At 39.5% G+C, this 16,433-nt stretch overlaps 1 long non-coding RNA gene and 1 other non-coding gene across 3 annotated transcripts in view; one reads left to right on the forward strand and one right to left on the reverse strand.

Annotated features, from left to right (window-relative positions):
• The window catches only part of LOC142440900 (uncharacterized), a 118,236-nt gene that overhangs the window by 85,734 nt on the left and 16,069 nt on the right, over positions 1-16,433 (reverse strand). For both annotated transcript variants that reach the window (XR_012782892.1, XR_012782891.1), the window contains exon 2: positions 7,943-8,030. This is a non-coding gene — a long non-coding RNA (uncharacterized LOC142440900). The remainder of the gene's footprint in view (positions 1-7,942; positions 8,031-16,433) is intronic.
• Positions 9,391-9,497, forward strand: LOC142441923 (U6 spliceosomal RNA). The gene has a single exon (XR_012783201.1). It is a non-coding gene; the product is annotated as a U6 spliceosomal RNA (small nuclear RNA).

The raw sequence follows: 16,433 nt of genomic DNA on the forward strand, positions 1-16,433 counted from the left end.
AAGTAAAAGAGTACAACATTCAGTATCGATTATGCCCAAGCACAAAAATTAAAATCCTTGCAACTGGACCAAAAGACACCAAGATAAGTGGAGAAAAACTGAGGTTGTTCACAACTTCCTTCTACTCTGATAAATAATCAGTATCTATGGAAGCAGCATGCAAGAAATCAAACCATGTAGTGCTTTGGGCAAATCTGCTGTAAAAGAGCATTTTAAAGTTCTAAAAAGCAAAGATGGCACTTTTGGGACGAGGGTGTGCCTGACATGAGCCACGGTCTCTTTAACTGCTTCCCATGCATGGGAAGTTTGCCAGTGAAGGGAAGAAGAGCGGAGAACTGACGCATTCAAATTGTGATGGTGAGGAAAGTACTGGACAACCCGCAGGCTTCCAAAAGACTGAACAAATTAGTCTTAGAAGAAACATAATCAGACTGTTCCTTTGAAGTACTGATGGCACAATTTACTTTCCTCACCTATTTTAGGCACATCATAAGGAAAGACCACTTAGTAGAAAATGGTCCGGTTGTTTAGTAAGGTTAAGAGTCATCAAAAACAAGAGAAACTCTCGATGATGTGGAAAGACATAATGGGCTCAAACATACTAAAGACCATAGAGGTAACACAGGACTCTGAAGCACTTCTTTAGACGTAACGTCACCAGGTGTCAGAGCGGACTCAAAGGCAGCTAACAACATGTACCAATAGTGCACTAACATCTGAGGGTATAAACATGAATTAGATACCCAGCCTTTACTTAAGAAGTCTACAGCCCAGAGCAGAACTCGCTAGCACCCAGCTTCCACTATCACGAGTTAACAGGGCCAGATGGAGGGCTCCTTGTAGAAAAGGAGGGGGTGGGACGTGGAACAGGGCTTCAAATTCTTTAAAATAATAATAATCCAGACTTACTGGATGCCCTGATATAGGAGAAAACTCTGAGACTATTGCCCTGAGATGGCCTTTCAACTTTTAGCCAAAGTTAACCCTTCAAGTCACCTTTTAGCTAAACGGTAGATTGATTCATAAAGTAATGAATATCACTATTAAGTACTGTGATCTTTTTAAAAATCATCTATATAAGACAAAATGATAAACAAATACTTTAGAGCATAGATGAGAAGGTTAGAGGCATATAAGACTAGGATAATGGGAACAGAAGTAGAGCAGAAATCATGTGAATATTAAAGCAATGTGAAGGTAACCAGTGTCAGTGAACAGTATTTGTAGAAGTTGGTGAATAGGAATCTGTTTTGCTGTGAGTATTTCCACTAAAAATACTAGAATGCTATTTTTCAGAAGAAATCTACAGACAAGTAAGAAACAGACATACAAATAAATAACTTACAGGCCCTAGAATTGAGCTAAAGAGCCCTGGCGACATCTGGATTAAGCACTAGTTGATTCAAAGCCACCATCTGGTCCGCAGGAGAGAGACGAGGCTGTTTGCTCCCATACAGATTTACAGCTTCAACACCTATGGCGCACTCACCAAGAGCTGGAATTCACTCCCTGCAGCGGGCTTTCAGAATAGACTTATGTACTGAAAAAGGTCAAAGAGAGCAGGTTTAATGACAGAGGCCGATAGTCACGAAAGGCTTCAAAAAGACAGCAAAGCTAAATCTTGAGTAAAAGTCGATACTTAACCAGGGAAACAAAGAGAAAAGACCGTGTATGGTAAGAAGTACAATATGAATGAAGGCAAAAGTGCAATCTAACTTACCATGCTAGCATATCAAAAATAGTTTACCATGATAAGGTAACAGCAAAGCTTTATTCAGTTCAATATATACAGGTATTAGTGTTAGGTGATTTTTAAAAGTTACTAGAGGTATACCTGAGGCAGCTTTAAATGGCCCAATACTGAAGACCTTGCGTGTACACTAAAGAAAATACAATCTATATTGCAGAACCAAAGAATGACTGAAAGCGTTTCAACACAAAAAATACAGGGTCATTAATTTTCATAGCATCTAAACAATTTGTGCATCTAGTTTTCTTCAACAAGAGTTAAATTAAATTTCACATTTGGTCATGTATCGGTTCGAAAATTAATATCACCATTTTAGCCTACCTGATTTATATTCATATTTAAATAATCGCCCAGAAATAGGATTTAGAAAATTTGAGAAGTAAATATTATTTCTACTTCCCGAAGATTAGCGCACACTCCAGATACACGAACCACATTTTCCAAAGAGCACAGACGAGAATCTACTTTAAAAATGCATATGTGCTATCTATGTATACAAAGAGACTTGGAAGTGCTGTACATTAGGCGTTGGATTGCTAACCACAAAGTCAGCAGTTCAAATTCACCAGCCAATCCAAGGGAGGAAGATAAGGCTGTCTAATTCTCCAAAGATTTAAAGTCTAGGGATCCTATGTAGGGTTGCGATGAGTTGGAATCTACTTGGTGGCAGGGGGATATGCACTGTATATGTAGCTACATACAATAATTACACATAGTATACTGACAGGCTGTCAAAAGTTACATCCAGATGAAGTCACAAAATCAAATGTTTTCGCAGATACATTTTAGTCCACCTCAATCACTAGCACAAAAACAGTTTGAAGTATCCAGATGACGGTTTAAGAGTGAAACTGCCCAGTCTACAGACACATGGATCAAAGCCTCAGTACATTAATGTAGTAGCATTATTAAAGTAGAACTCCCGTCAGAAGTTCTGAAGTCAAGTAGTGGTTAGTTTGAATCGCTGACTTTGGGCAAATGAATTGACCTCATAGTCTCCTTATCTAAATATCAGTAATTAATTTTGTTTAATCCCACGGGATAGGTGTGAAGATATAATCAGATAGAGAAAGTACTTTAGCACAGAAATAAACATATATTAATTATTTGATATGTTATTGCTCTTTGTATTATGATATCTACAATAAAAATAATTCTAACTATAGATCAACTCACATTTGTGCATTAAATAATCTGCTGATTTACCTGCATGATAATATCACAAAAAATTTCCAAAATCTGGTCTCCTTGAAAACACTTGGGGTAGACTCAATATGAAATAATAATAATAATATTGAGATAATTCACCTAAAAATATTACTTTCAAAAAAACTTTTTAAAAATTTGTCAAGTTACGCTGAATACTTAGTGTACAGCAAGGTAAAAGAGAGACTGTCTTACTATGGAAATACTGAAACCTTTTCTGGAAAACGGGGAATTATACAATCAAATCTTTTCTCCAAATAGAGTTCTATGTTATTCTTATTTTACTTCAAGGCCTCTTTCAAAAGCATTTAGTACAGGTGGTTAGGCTGATTATAATCATGTAATGTCATGCACTTACAACAGAAAACTCTTCTCCCTAAAGCAAGGCTTTTCTTTTGACTTCAACTACCATCAGTTCTATCAGTTTTGACCTTGGGGTTGATTTACACTCAGAAATATGAAGGGGAAAAAAACCAGATAAACAAGAGGCCAAACAGGAATATGACCGAGTACTCTCCTTGACATAATAACTAAGAGGGCTCAAATGAAGCACCCGGAAGAAAGCAAAGCAGCATCGCAAGTGTAGCGGTTCTCGTATAGATCCATACATATGCACTCATATTTATGCCATGCTTCGGGGTTACATAAGACTGGGTCAAATTAAACATGCAATCCGTGCAGTGAAATGAAGTAGCTCGTATTAAATACACATTAAGTTATATTGTCGACACTGCAAACTGCTACATAGCTTGCACTACTGAATCTAGAGAAGAATTAACTGATGTAGTCATCCACTATGTACTTGCAATATCAAGCCTGTGATGTATTAACCATGTCTACCCAATGCAAAGTACAGAACATTAAGAACTGAAGGCAATGATCTGGCCAAAGGACTAACAAACCATGTGACCCCCCAGTTTCCATTAGCTTGAGATGGCAATAACTAGATGGGGCAAAGAGACCAGAGTAAGTAGATGGTGCCAAGCTACCAATCATTACCAAGTGTGCTGATAGGCATCACAACTAAAAGTCCTGGACAACGAAGAAGAAAAATGCAGAACAAAATTCAAAATCATGAAGAAGACCAGACTTGACGGTCTGATAGAGACTGATGGATCTTCTGAAATTATGTCCCTTAGACACCCTTCCAACTTGTAACCTAATCCACTCCCAGAGTCCACCTTCAGTCAGACAAGAGGCAAACCTGCAAAATGAAGGCAGTGGTGAAAAACAAGCCTCCAGAAATTGACTGAGAACCAATCGAAATGTTCCAACAAATGGCCTCAGTTCAGGGCATGCTCATTCAACTATGTCAAGAAATGTGCGATCCAGGGAAGAAATGAGCCACTCAGGGTGCAGTATAGCACCAATGAAACAAACAACCTTCCTCTAGTTCTTTGGTGCTTCCTCCCCCGTCCACCACTATCATGACCCCAATTCTACCTTACAAATTGGATTAGACCAGAGCATGCACACTGCTACAGACAAGAGCCTGATACACAGGGAATCCAGGATAGATAAACCCCTCAGGGCCAATAAGGAGAGTAGAGATACCAGGAGGATTAGGGGAGAGTGGGGGGAGAAAAGGAGAATTGATCACAAGAATCATTCTAGAGCCCCCTCCCAGGTGGGATGAATAATGGAAAAGTGGGTGAGGGGCAACGGAGGATGATATAAGATATGAAAATAATAATCTATAACTTATTAAGGGTGAGGGAGGGAGGGAAGGTGGGGAAGAGAGGGGCAAGAAATGGGAAGCAGATCCCAGGGGCTCAAGTGGGAAGCGAATGCTTTGAGAGTGATGATGGCAGCATATGTGCAAATGTGCTTGACACACTGGATGATGTATGGATTGTGATAAGAGTTGTACGAGCCCTCAATAAAATGATATTTTTTAAATGTGCTACCTGGCTAACCATCTAGAAGTAATCCACATTCAAGTTCATTCCCCAAAAAAAAGGTGATCAAATACAATATGGAAAATATCCAACAATATCATTAATATAACTCTGTAAAATTTTGCATAAGTCCAAAAACACGTTGCAGCAGTATGTCAACAGAGAGTTGCCAGAACTGAAGCCAGAGTCAAAAGACGATGAGGAACACGGAATAGCATTGCTCATCTCAGGTGCATCTCGGCTGAAATCAGACAGCACCAGAAAGATGCTTACCTGGATTTAATGGACTATGTAAAATGCTGAAAAGTAAGGCTGTTATTTTGAGGCCTAAAATGCACCTACCCCAGTCATGATGTTTTCAATTGCCTTATCTGCATATGAAAGTTGGACAGTGAAGAAGGAAGACCAAAGAAGAATCGATGCATTTGAATTATGGTTTTGGCAAAGAATATTGAAAGTACTATGGATTTCCAACAGAATAAACCATCTGTCTTGGAAGAAGTACAGCCAGAATTGTCCGTAGAAGCAAGCTGGTGAGACTCTGTCTTACATACCTTGGAAATGCCATCAGGAGAACCCAGTCCCCAGAAAAGGACATCATGGTTTAGTTCAAAGAGAAGGGCAGCGAACAAAGAGGAAGGCCTTCGACAATATGGAGTGACACAGTGGCTGCAACAATGAGCTTGGACATAACAAAGATGAGGCTGGCACAGGGCCAGGAGGTGTTGTGTTCTGTCGTACACAGGGTTGCTATGAATCAGAACTGACTCCACAGCACTTAAGAGCCTACCGATGCAGAGGCATTCAACAGAGTTGATCACAATAAAATGGGGATAATATTGTGAAAAACAGGAACTCCCGAACACTTCATTGTACTCACGTGCAGCCTACACATAGACCAAAAGCACTCATTTAAACAGATATCAAACAGCCAACTCGCTGCATCAAGTGAATGCTGACTCAGAAGGACCCTGTGAGTTTCCAAAACTGTAACTCTTTACGGAAGTAGCAAATCCTGTCGCTCTCCTGGTTTAAACTGATCAATGATTAAAATCAGAAAAGGTGTGCGTCAGGGATGTATCCTTCTGCCTTTGTATTCAATCTGAATGTCGAGCAAATAATCTCAGAAGCTGGACTATGCAAAGAAGAATTCCGTATTAAGATTGGAGGGAGATTCTTCATCCACCTACAATATGCTGATGACACGGCTTTGCTTGCTGAACGTCCAGGAGACTTCAAGAACTTACTGATGAAGCTCAAACATTAGAGTCTTACATATGAATTACACCTGAGCGTGAAGAAAACATAAACTCTCACAACTGGATCAATACGCAACTTCACTGTAAATGGAGAAAAGATTAAAGTAGTCAAGGATTTCATTTTGCTCGAATCCACACTCAAAGCCTGTGTTTTCAGAGTTAGGAAATCAAACGGTAAATGGCAATGGGCAAATGCATCGCAAAAGACTTCTTTAAAGTGTTAACAAGCCAAGATACCACTTTGAACAATAAGGGGTCCCTGACCAAAGCCAAGGTATTTTCAATTACCTTATATGCATGTGAAAGCTGATCAACGAATTAGGAAAACCAAAGAAGAATGGATACATCTGAATTATGTTGTCGGTGAAGAATATTAACTATACCGTAGAATGGCAGAAGAATGAACAAACATCTCTTGGAAGAAGTATAGCCAGAATGCTTCGTAGAAGCAAAGATGATCAGATTTCCTCTCACATACTTTGGACATGTCCTCAGGGGAGACCAATCCTTGAAAGAAGTACATCCTGCTTGATAAAGTAGAGAGGGGCAGTGAAAAAGAGGAAGGCCCGCGACAAGACGGATTGTCTTCGTAGGTCCAACAACGACTCAAACATAGCGATGATCGCGAAGATAGCACAGGACTGGGCAGTGTTTCATATTCTGTTGCACTCATAGGTCTCTGAGTCAGAACCAATTCAACAGCATCTAACAACAGTACAGTGAAAAACAGCACACATGTAGAACAGAACAGTCACCTGACACCACCAAAAGGACAGCATTTAAACTCAGTTCAGAGGGCAGAAAGGTCAGGAAAGATGGGTCAGCAAACAGAAACGGAGAGCCCAGGAGAAAGTGGAAAGACTGGAGTTACACTGAGGGCATTACAATTAATGTCACAAACATGCATCAATTGTAGAATGGGTAACTCCTTTGCTGTGGAAAAACTTTCACCCAAACCACAATAAAATGGTAACTAAAAAATGACTACCAGTTGATGAACCAAATGATTAACTGACACACTACAGTTATTCTGAAATTTCTTAAAGCCAGTAATATATTTTAAAATAAGCATACAACATACATGATTCTGTTGTAAGCAATATCCACTCAATAAGCACCATGATTATAATTATAAGGTAGCTATCATATGTTTTATGACAATGAGAGAGGCAGCAAGCGATAAATATGATAAACTTTTTAGGTGTACAACCTCATGCGGCTTATCAGTCATAACACGTTGTATAAAATAGGACATTATGTGATTTGGACATTATGCAATCATCACATTATATTCAGGCAATCTCCATATCATGAAAGAGTTCTGTTCATAAGTCTGCCTAATGTAATATCTAAATTCAGTTGGCCAAATACTTTGCTTAGTGTATAGCATATCAGATACTTTTCTATACACACAAAAAAAATAAAGAAAGACTTCCAGACATGTTTGAACATACTTAACATAGTGAGACAGGCATAATTGTTTATATGCATGGCAAAGTAGCACACATTTGTTATTACAAACCATTGAGTATGCTCCTCAAAAGTTTAATGTAACAGGCCTTAGAGAGCTTAGAAGCACAGACGTGAGCCTGGCCCGACAACAGACAGTGTGCAGCCTATGATCACTTGCACTGGTTCTTCCTGTTACGGTACTTCCTGGGTATCATTTGATGACAACAGCACTTCCCCAAGTAAGGAAGCACTATGGTCCAATATATGGTCTCCAGAAATGTCTTAGAAGACAAAATGTAAACCAAATGGTTGGCTGGTGGTACTGTAACATGAAATAATGGTATGAGTTCTCATGCATGAAGATGACACGGACTCACCATCAGCAGACAGTAGCCTCAGGGACAATGCACTTGCTGATCTAGCCAATTCACTTTCCACAGCTCTCTGGTGAACGGCAGCTTAAACCTGCAAGGTGAGGTTACCGGTGGTTACAAAAAGTAACAAAACAAAATGATCAAAATAAAAGTTAAACATGTGCCGCTGGTCTCAATACTAAGTTCTGATAAACTAAAATTAGATGTCAAAATGATACATAAATACTATCTAGTATATATACACAAAATTATATACATTCATTGTACTCTACACAAGAGGCTTCGGAAAGTTCATGTAAAAATGAAGTTTAAAAAAATGGAATTTTTCAGCCCCAATAAAATGATTTATAAAAAAATGGAATTTTTCCACAAACTTTTTTAAGCCACCACATATGTATCCCAAAATAAAAATCATCAGACCCTGACCTGTATCCATAACTAAAAATGTCCACAGTTGCCTCAACTAAAACAAAATCTTTCTGACATGTAGAATCAAAAGCATACAATGATAGTGCTCAACACCGGAAAGCAAGCCTCACCACGCTACATCCCTCATCACCAGTAGCAATAACTGAGGAAATTACAGAATATTTTTGTTAATGTTAGCAATATTCTCAATAGCATTAAACGCAGTATGACTACATCCAAAATTACTTTGACATTTCCCAGAATTCTGAAAAATAATTCCACTTCTTATAAAGAAAAAACCTCTTTAGTTACTAGCTACAGTGTTCATTCTTGGTAATACAGAGATTTTATAATAAAATATTTCCACAGCCTCCTGATAATTTTATCAGTTGCCAGTTGAATCTCCCTCATAAGAGTTGAAGAGGTAGTTAAATATTATTAGCGGTTATAGTTTATAAGTCAAATGAATGTTACGTGGTTCTTTACTATTTCGAGAAATAAGAAAGTAGATTACCAACTGCTAAAAATCAGTAAGCGGCTACGCTTCTTTCCCCCCACTATCATGACCTCAATTCTACCTTACAAATCGGATTAGACCAGAACATGCACACTGCTACAGATAAGACCCCCGAAATACAGAGAATCCAGGATAGATAAAGCCCTCAGGGCCAACAATCAGAGTAGAGATACCAGGAGGACTAGGGGAGGGTGAGGGGAGAAAGGGGAAATCGATCACAAGAATCAATCTATAGCCCCCTCCCAGGGGGATGAACAATGGAAAAGTGGGTAAGGGGCGACGACAGAGTGTGATGTAAGATATGAAAATAATATCTATGACTTATCAAGAATGCATGAGGGAGGGCAGGCAGGGGAGAGAGGAACAAGAAATGAGAAGCTGATATCAGGGGCTCAAGTGGGAAGAGAATGCTTTGAAAACGATGATGGCGGCGTATGTGCTTGACACACTGGATGAATGCATGGATTGTATAAGAGATGCAAAAGGCCCCAATAAAAGTATTTAACTTAAAATAATAAGGATACCTGTGCTCGCTTCGGCAGCACATAGACTAAAATTGGAACGATCCAGAGAAGATTAGCATGGCCCCTGCGCAAGGATGACACGCAAATTCGTGAAGCGTTCCATATTTTTTAAATAATAATAATAATAAGGATTCCTAGGGGGTGATAGGGTGGGAGAGGGACAGGATAAAGGGGAGCTGATTTCAAAGAGTTCAAGAAGAAAGAAAATGTTTTGCGAATGATGTGGCAGCAATTTTACAACTATGCTTGATCTAATTGAATTATGAATTGTTATAATATCTGTAAGAGCTCCCTAAAAATTTTTTTAAATCACTAAGAGGCAGTTAAAAGCTAGATCTAATTCAAGGAAAGCCACAATGCTAAACATTTATTGTAAACAAGTATTAAAAAAAGGCATATTACACATTCTCAAGGAATTATAGTATCAGTATTATTGAAACATTTCACGGCTAACCACATTCTGTTCTGCCCTGCTGTATGCTAAATTCTAAGCCAGGTGCTCTGGAAACTGCCAGGTGATGAGGCTTTGGGGCTCCTCTCCCAGGTAGAGATAAGAAAATTCAATAGTCATGTTGAAAAGCTCTGCCATAACCGTGATGCAGCACCACAGCCACCTGTAAACAAATAAACTTTGTGGCTGCCTAAACCTAATCCTGCTCGGCAGTTTCCATGGTTCATTCAGGTATGTTGTCCTAACAGCTCGTTAGGGTATTCCACCTCACCAAGACTGGTGGCCTTCCACTGGGCTGTAAATTCCTGAAGGTCCTCTTCATTTTGGTTTCTCATTCCAGCAATGCGCATGAGAGTCCCTTACGAATTATGAAAGCTTACTACATGCCTACCCGACTGAACTGAACTGGTCCCCTCACCTTTGTGACGTACTTTAATCATCTATCACACCCAAGTTTTTCATTGATTCTAACTACTGCCGGCAAACAGAACATGGGAATACTGCACAGTTTAAAATCAGAAAGGTGTGCAATAGGGTTATATTGTCTTGCCTTACTTACTCAATCTGTATACTGAGCAAATAATCAGGGAAGCTGGATGAAGTGAAGAAGAATGTGGCTTCAGGATTGGAGAAAGGCTTTTTAACAACCTGCAATATGCAGCTAACACAACCTTGCTTGCTAAAGTGAGTAGGATTTACAGCACTTGCTGATAAAGATCAAGGACTGCAGCCTACAGACCCAAATCCTCACAACTGGACCAATAGGTAACATCAGGATAAACAGAAAAAATACTGAAGTTGTCGAGGATTTTGTCTTGCTTGGATTCACAATCAATGCTCCTGGAAACAGCAGTCAAGACATCAAAAAACATGTTTTGCATTAGGTAAATTTCCTGCCCAGGACCTCATTAGAGTATTGGAAGGTGAGGATGTTACTTTCAGAATTAAGATGCACCTGATCCAAACCATGGTGTTTGCAGTTGCCGCTAATGAGTGTGAAGGCTGAACATTGAAAAGAAAAACCAAAGAAGAACCAATGCATTTATGGTGCTGGGTAAGAATATTGAAAGTACCATAGACAGACACATAGATGGATGGATGGATGGATGGATGGATGGATGGATGGATGGATGGATGGATGGATGGAAAGATTGTGATAAGAGTTGTATGAGCCCCCAATAAAATGATGAAATAAAACAAAGAAAGTACCATAGACTAACTGAAAGCCAAACAGATCTGTCCTGGAAGAAGTACAACAGGGTGCTCCCTAGAGGCAGAGATGGTGAGCCTTCATGTTACACACTTAAGACATGCAGTCAGAAGAGACCAGATCCTGGAGAAGGACATCCTGCTCAGAAAAGTAAAAGAAGACAGCAGAAAAGAAGGCCTTCACAAAATGGACCGCTGGCACCATGGCTACCACAAAGGGCGCTGGGACAGGAACAGATGTGAGGATGCCACAGTACGTGCGTAAGGTTGTTCTGCTGTGCTTCGACTCAATGGCATCTAACAACTGCAGCCAGCATCATTCTTGCCAAGGTCATAGTAGATAAAAATAAGAGTACTTATATTACTATTCCTTCAAAATAATTTGCTCATACACATCTTGAGAACCATGGATATTAAATTGAATACTATATCTGCTGTTCAAATAATTCAGCTTTATGAAAATGAAAAGTGGTATAACCACTTCTATAACAAATTTAAGAGAAGGTGCTTCAGATACTAACAGGAAAACTTGGCTAAGAACAAAGGCTTCAGGGAGGAAATGTCATGGGAGATGAGTACTAAGGACTGAGTATCAGCAGGACAAGCGGAGAAAGGCATTCTTGAGCCGGGAACACATTCTCATTGCCGTAAAGTGGATTCTGACTCACAGTGACCCTACAGGGTTCTGAGGCTATAAGTCTTTAAAGGAGTAGAGAGGCTCAACTTCCTCTCAAGGAGTGGTTGCTGGGCTTGCGTCACGACCTTTTGATTAGCAGCCCACTGCTCATCTGACAACGCCAGAGGCTTCCTTTTAAGACCTTAACAGGAGTATGAAAATGGGAGGGAAGGGCAAGACTGAAGGCAAAGGCCAAATTATAAAAGAGATAAGGTGGGTGTGACCTCCTCTCTGGGAGATGGGCAATGGGAAGGTGGGTGAGGGGAGACTCCAGGCAGTGTAAGATAAGATAAAATAATTATTTATAAACTATTACGGGAGCAGGGGAAAGAGGGGAGCAGGGAGGGAGGGGGAGGGAAAAAAAGGAAAACAAGCTGATTCCAGGAACCCAAGCGGAAGGCGAATTTTGAGAATGACAAGGGCAAAGAATGTATAAGGGTGCTTTACTCAATTGATGTATGTACGGATTGTGATAAGAGTTGTATGAGCCCCAATAAAAAGATTTATTGAATTTTTTTTTAAAAAGAGATAAGGTGGGCTTAAACCACGGTCAATGGAAGCATGATGACCCAGTGGATCACCAGTAACAATTAGATCTGTTGGCCAGTTCAAATATGTACTCACAGAATGTTAAGGACTCTGTTTTAGAAAACCGTCTAGATGATAAAATCTCAATTAAAAAGATATGGCAAGAATTTGACAGAAATTACCGTATATACTCATGTATAAGCTGAGTTTTTCAGCACAAAAAATGTGCTGAAAAATTGGGGTTTGGCTTATACACGGGTCAGTGGTACCTCAGCTGGACTACCCCCCCCCAAAGGTTACAGGACGAGGGCCCATTATCCCGCGGGTGATTGCCGTTTCTCCGCTGTTCACTCACATCTAACCAATCAGAGTCGTCCTATGACGTGTATCTTTGAAGAAGCCTTTGAAAGACCGTGTGCGAAGGATGTGGCATGAATGGATGTCATCTGGTCAAGCCCAACTACCAAAAGGAGGAAGTCTCATGAAGCTTGACATAGAGTTAATAGCAAAGTGGGCTCAAGATGCATGGGAAGGCATTCCAGAAAACATGGTGATACGTGCCTTCCAGAAATGTAGTATTAGTAATGCTATGGATGGCAGTGAAGACTGCGCTTTGTATGAAAATGACAGCAGTGATGGTGATGACGGCGATCTCAGTGAGGACAGCGTCTGTGATGACCTCACACCAGCTGAAGCTCTGCATTGGGATACGGATGATGATGAGGAATCCAGGTTTGAAGGATTTTAACTCTACATTTTAGCTTGGTTGTTGATTGAGCTCAGGGAATAGTACTCTTAAGGTATCATTGTTGATACCTTATTGTTTTTGTTGAACCTATTTTCCACTTACTGTGCTGGTTTACTAATGGTAAATGGCTTGTTGTCTTTTTATTTATGTTTTTTATTTAAAATAAATATTTAAATACATTACCCCACTGATGCCTCAATTTTTAGTAATTTTATTTCCATTTGTTTTGATTATTGAAACTCACCAATAGCTTCTGCATTTTCCACCCTAGGCTTATACTTGAGTCAATCAGTTTTTCTGGTTTCCCAGGTAATAATTAGGTATCCCGGCTTATACTCAGGTCGGCTTATATTCGAGTATATACGGTATATCAAGATACCAAAAATATTAGTAATGACTGGTTCCCGGTAATAGGCTAGACCTTAAAAACAAAATAAAACAAAACTATCATGGAGTTGATAACAACTCTATAAAGGGTTTCCAAAGCTGTAAATTGTTGTGGGAGCAGGTGTTCTTATTTTTCGTCAACAAGTAACTTGTGGGTTTAAACCACCAACCTTCTGATAAGCAGCCCAACGTCTAGCTCGTGATGCAGGATTCCAGCAGGGTGAGAAGCAGTGCTGGGATTCAGCCGGTGTGCAGCAGCTCTACAGACTGAGTGCTAAGTTTTTGTAGAGTTTGTTGAGTCACTTGGTAAAACGACCCTTGTACTCAAGGTTCTCTTTTTAAGGTGGGCAGCTGGCAGCCACCTAACATAAAAATCAGAAATTTACATTCCTTACTCTTTTTTAATGTTCTTCTGTGAAACAGCAGATTCTACGCATCTGTAGCAATATTCACGCTGTCCGAAAACAAATCTCACTGCCATCAAGTGAGTACCAACTCACAGCGACGTGAGAGGACAGAGCTCCCAAGGCTGTGCCTGCTTGTGGGAGCAGTAGGCCCCTCCTCACTCCCGTAGGGCTGCCAGTGTTGTCAGACTGCTGACCTTGCGAACCCCAACCCAACCTGTGCCCCCCCCAGGACCCTTCTGATGCCATCGAGGACCCTTCTGATGCCATCGATGCTACAGGTATAAAAAATTAGATGGAACTAAGCTCGCGATATGTATTTGTTCACTTCATAAAACTCGTTACGCTTCTGATGAAATGCTATAATTTGTTACTTCAGTAAACAGACATAAAATGTAAAGAGAAAGAGCCAAACAGCCAGAGGGTGACACCCTGTCATTGCTTTCAGCTTTGTGCTACGTCCCAAATTCCTATGAAATATTATGAGTAAATTTATGCAAACCTGAAGTATTCAAAGACCTAAAATATTGCCAGAACAATTGCTCTAAGTTCGGCAAATGCAGAAAGGGGTTTCTCAAAGAGGAACATAGGATGTTCAGAGAAGAGAGGTCGCCTGTTCCTAATGTATCAAACACGATGACTGTAGTGTAATTGGCCTACTGCTACAGGAACGCGATCCTACTCTGACAGAGAAAAGATGGTTAAGGATAAAGCATGCAGCCAGTGATGCTTGGATAAAAGTGAAGATAAAAGTGGGGATGCCACTCAAGAATATAGACATACCTTAAATGACAGTTTTCTTGGTTTTTGTCAGGTATTATTTAATATTTTTTCATTTTTAAAACTCATTCTTAGAGCAAAATCTAGTTCTGTGTACCTTTTTACTGTCTTATTTAAATAATAACGGTATGAAATAATAAACTACTTTTCGGTCTATCTTTTTTTACACTTAAAAAAGCCATTAGGGCAGCAAACTGGTTGGTACATTATTTCAATCCCACCACTGGCTAGAATTCATGTTCTTTTTCTTGCTACTGATGTACTCCAATTTTTCTACATAATAAAGATTAAAAATAAATCCTAGAGAAAAATTGCCAGTAGCCTCAAAGCTAAAAGTGGCATTAACTCTAAAGAGCCAAAGCCAGGATTACTTGACAATAAGTTGGCCCTGAAGTGCCCTGTACCACCACAGTCGACCAGGGATGAATACTACATTGGAACCTACACCTGTGTCTTTGCTGCTTCTCCGACATCCTCATACTTTCAATGCCTGTCGAAAGCCAACTACATCATGGCACCAGCTGCAATGATCTCTTATGCACATTATCAATACTGTATTATCTACCCAACATATTTGACATCCAATCATATTTCAGGGAAATTATTCTGAATAAATCTCAGTCTTCCTACAATTGTTTATAAGAACAGACGATGTACACAACAGAACTCTTCCCAAAAGTATATAAAGATATGACTCCTTTATGCACATATGTGCATATAATTTATACTAATATCTTGATAAACTAAATTTATGTGTGCAACCACTACTAAAATAATTTCATATAATTTCATAAACATTGTTGACTAAAGGAAACTTCAATTTTTTCCCCCAAAAAGCCACCACACACAAAATCATTCTAAGATTAGAAATCAGAAATAATAAAATTCTCTTGCTACTCATGTTCCAGTCTGTTAGCAAAGATGCTATTAAACAGATGAACCAGTCTAGTGCTAAAATGCTCCCAGGGTAGATATGATTCATTCTTGATTCTATACAGTAGCATTTACACGTGCAACATGACATAATCAAACACTGGAGAACTCATAATCCTCAAGATATCAGGACCTAACCATAACATGAGGATTTCCCTTTGTTTTATAAGAGTTGTGCAACACATTTAATCAAAATGATATAATAATATAGTCAAAAGGTAGTATGCAGAGTTGTTGGATGAAGGGCAATGAAATACGCATAAAGCAGTGGTTCTCAACCTTCCTCATGCCGACCCTTTCATACAGTTAGTTCTTCATGTGATGGGGATCCCCAACCATAAATTTTCAATGCTACTTCATAACTGTAATTTTGATACTGTTATGAATCGTGATGTAAATATCTGATATGCAGGATGAATTTTCATTGTTATAAAATAATTAAAGTACAGTGATTAATCAGAAAACAATATGTAATGATATATTGTTGTATATTTATATTTTCCGATGGTCTTAGGCAACCCCTGTTAAAGGGTCGTTTGACCCCCAAAGGAGTCACAGCCTGCAGGTAGAGAACTGCTGACACAGACTAAGATGGGGCTTTGGAGCAACAAATACTTTCTCAGTCACTTACAGCATGAATTAAGAAAATTACTCAACCACTTTTGAGGCTCAAATTCTTCATCAATAAAATGACAACTTCACATTGTACATAATTTTTTAAGTTCTCATAGAATAGACTGCAACTCGCTCCAGGAGAGGGACATGTCTGATCAGAGCACATGGAAGCAAATGAAGGGAGTGGAAGAGAGAGTGGAGCACATCCTGGCCCACCAAGCCTTGAAGATGATATTCTGGCTCAGAGCAGCCAGTCCACAGAGAAAAACACATGGCCAGCCCCACTATGAGACACGACGTCCCTCACTGACCCA

Source organism: Tenrec ecaudatus, chromosome 2 (assembly GCF_050624435.1).
Source record: "Tenrec ecaudatus isolate mTenEca1 chromosome 2, mTenEca1.hap1, whole genome shotgun sequence".
Lineage (NCBI taxonomy): Eukaryota > Metazoa > Chordata > Mammalia > Afrosoricida > Tenrecidae > Tenrec > Tenrec ecaudatus.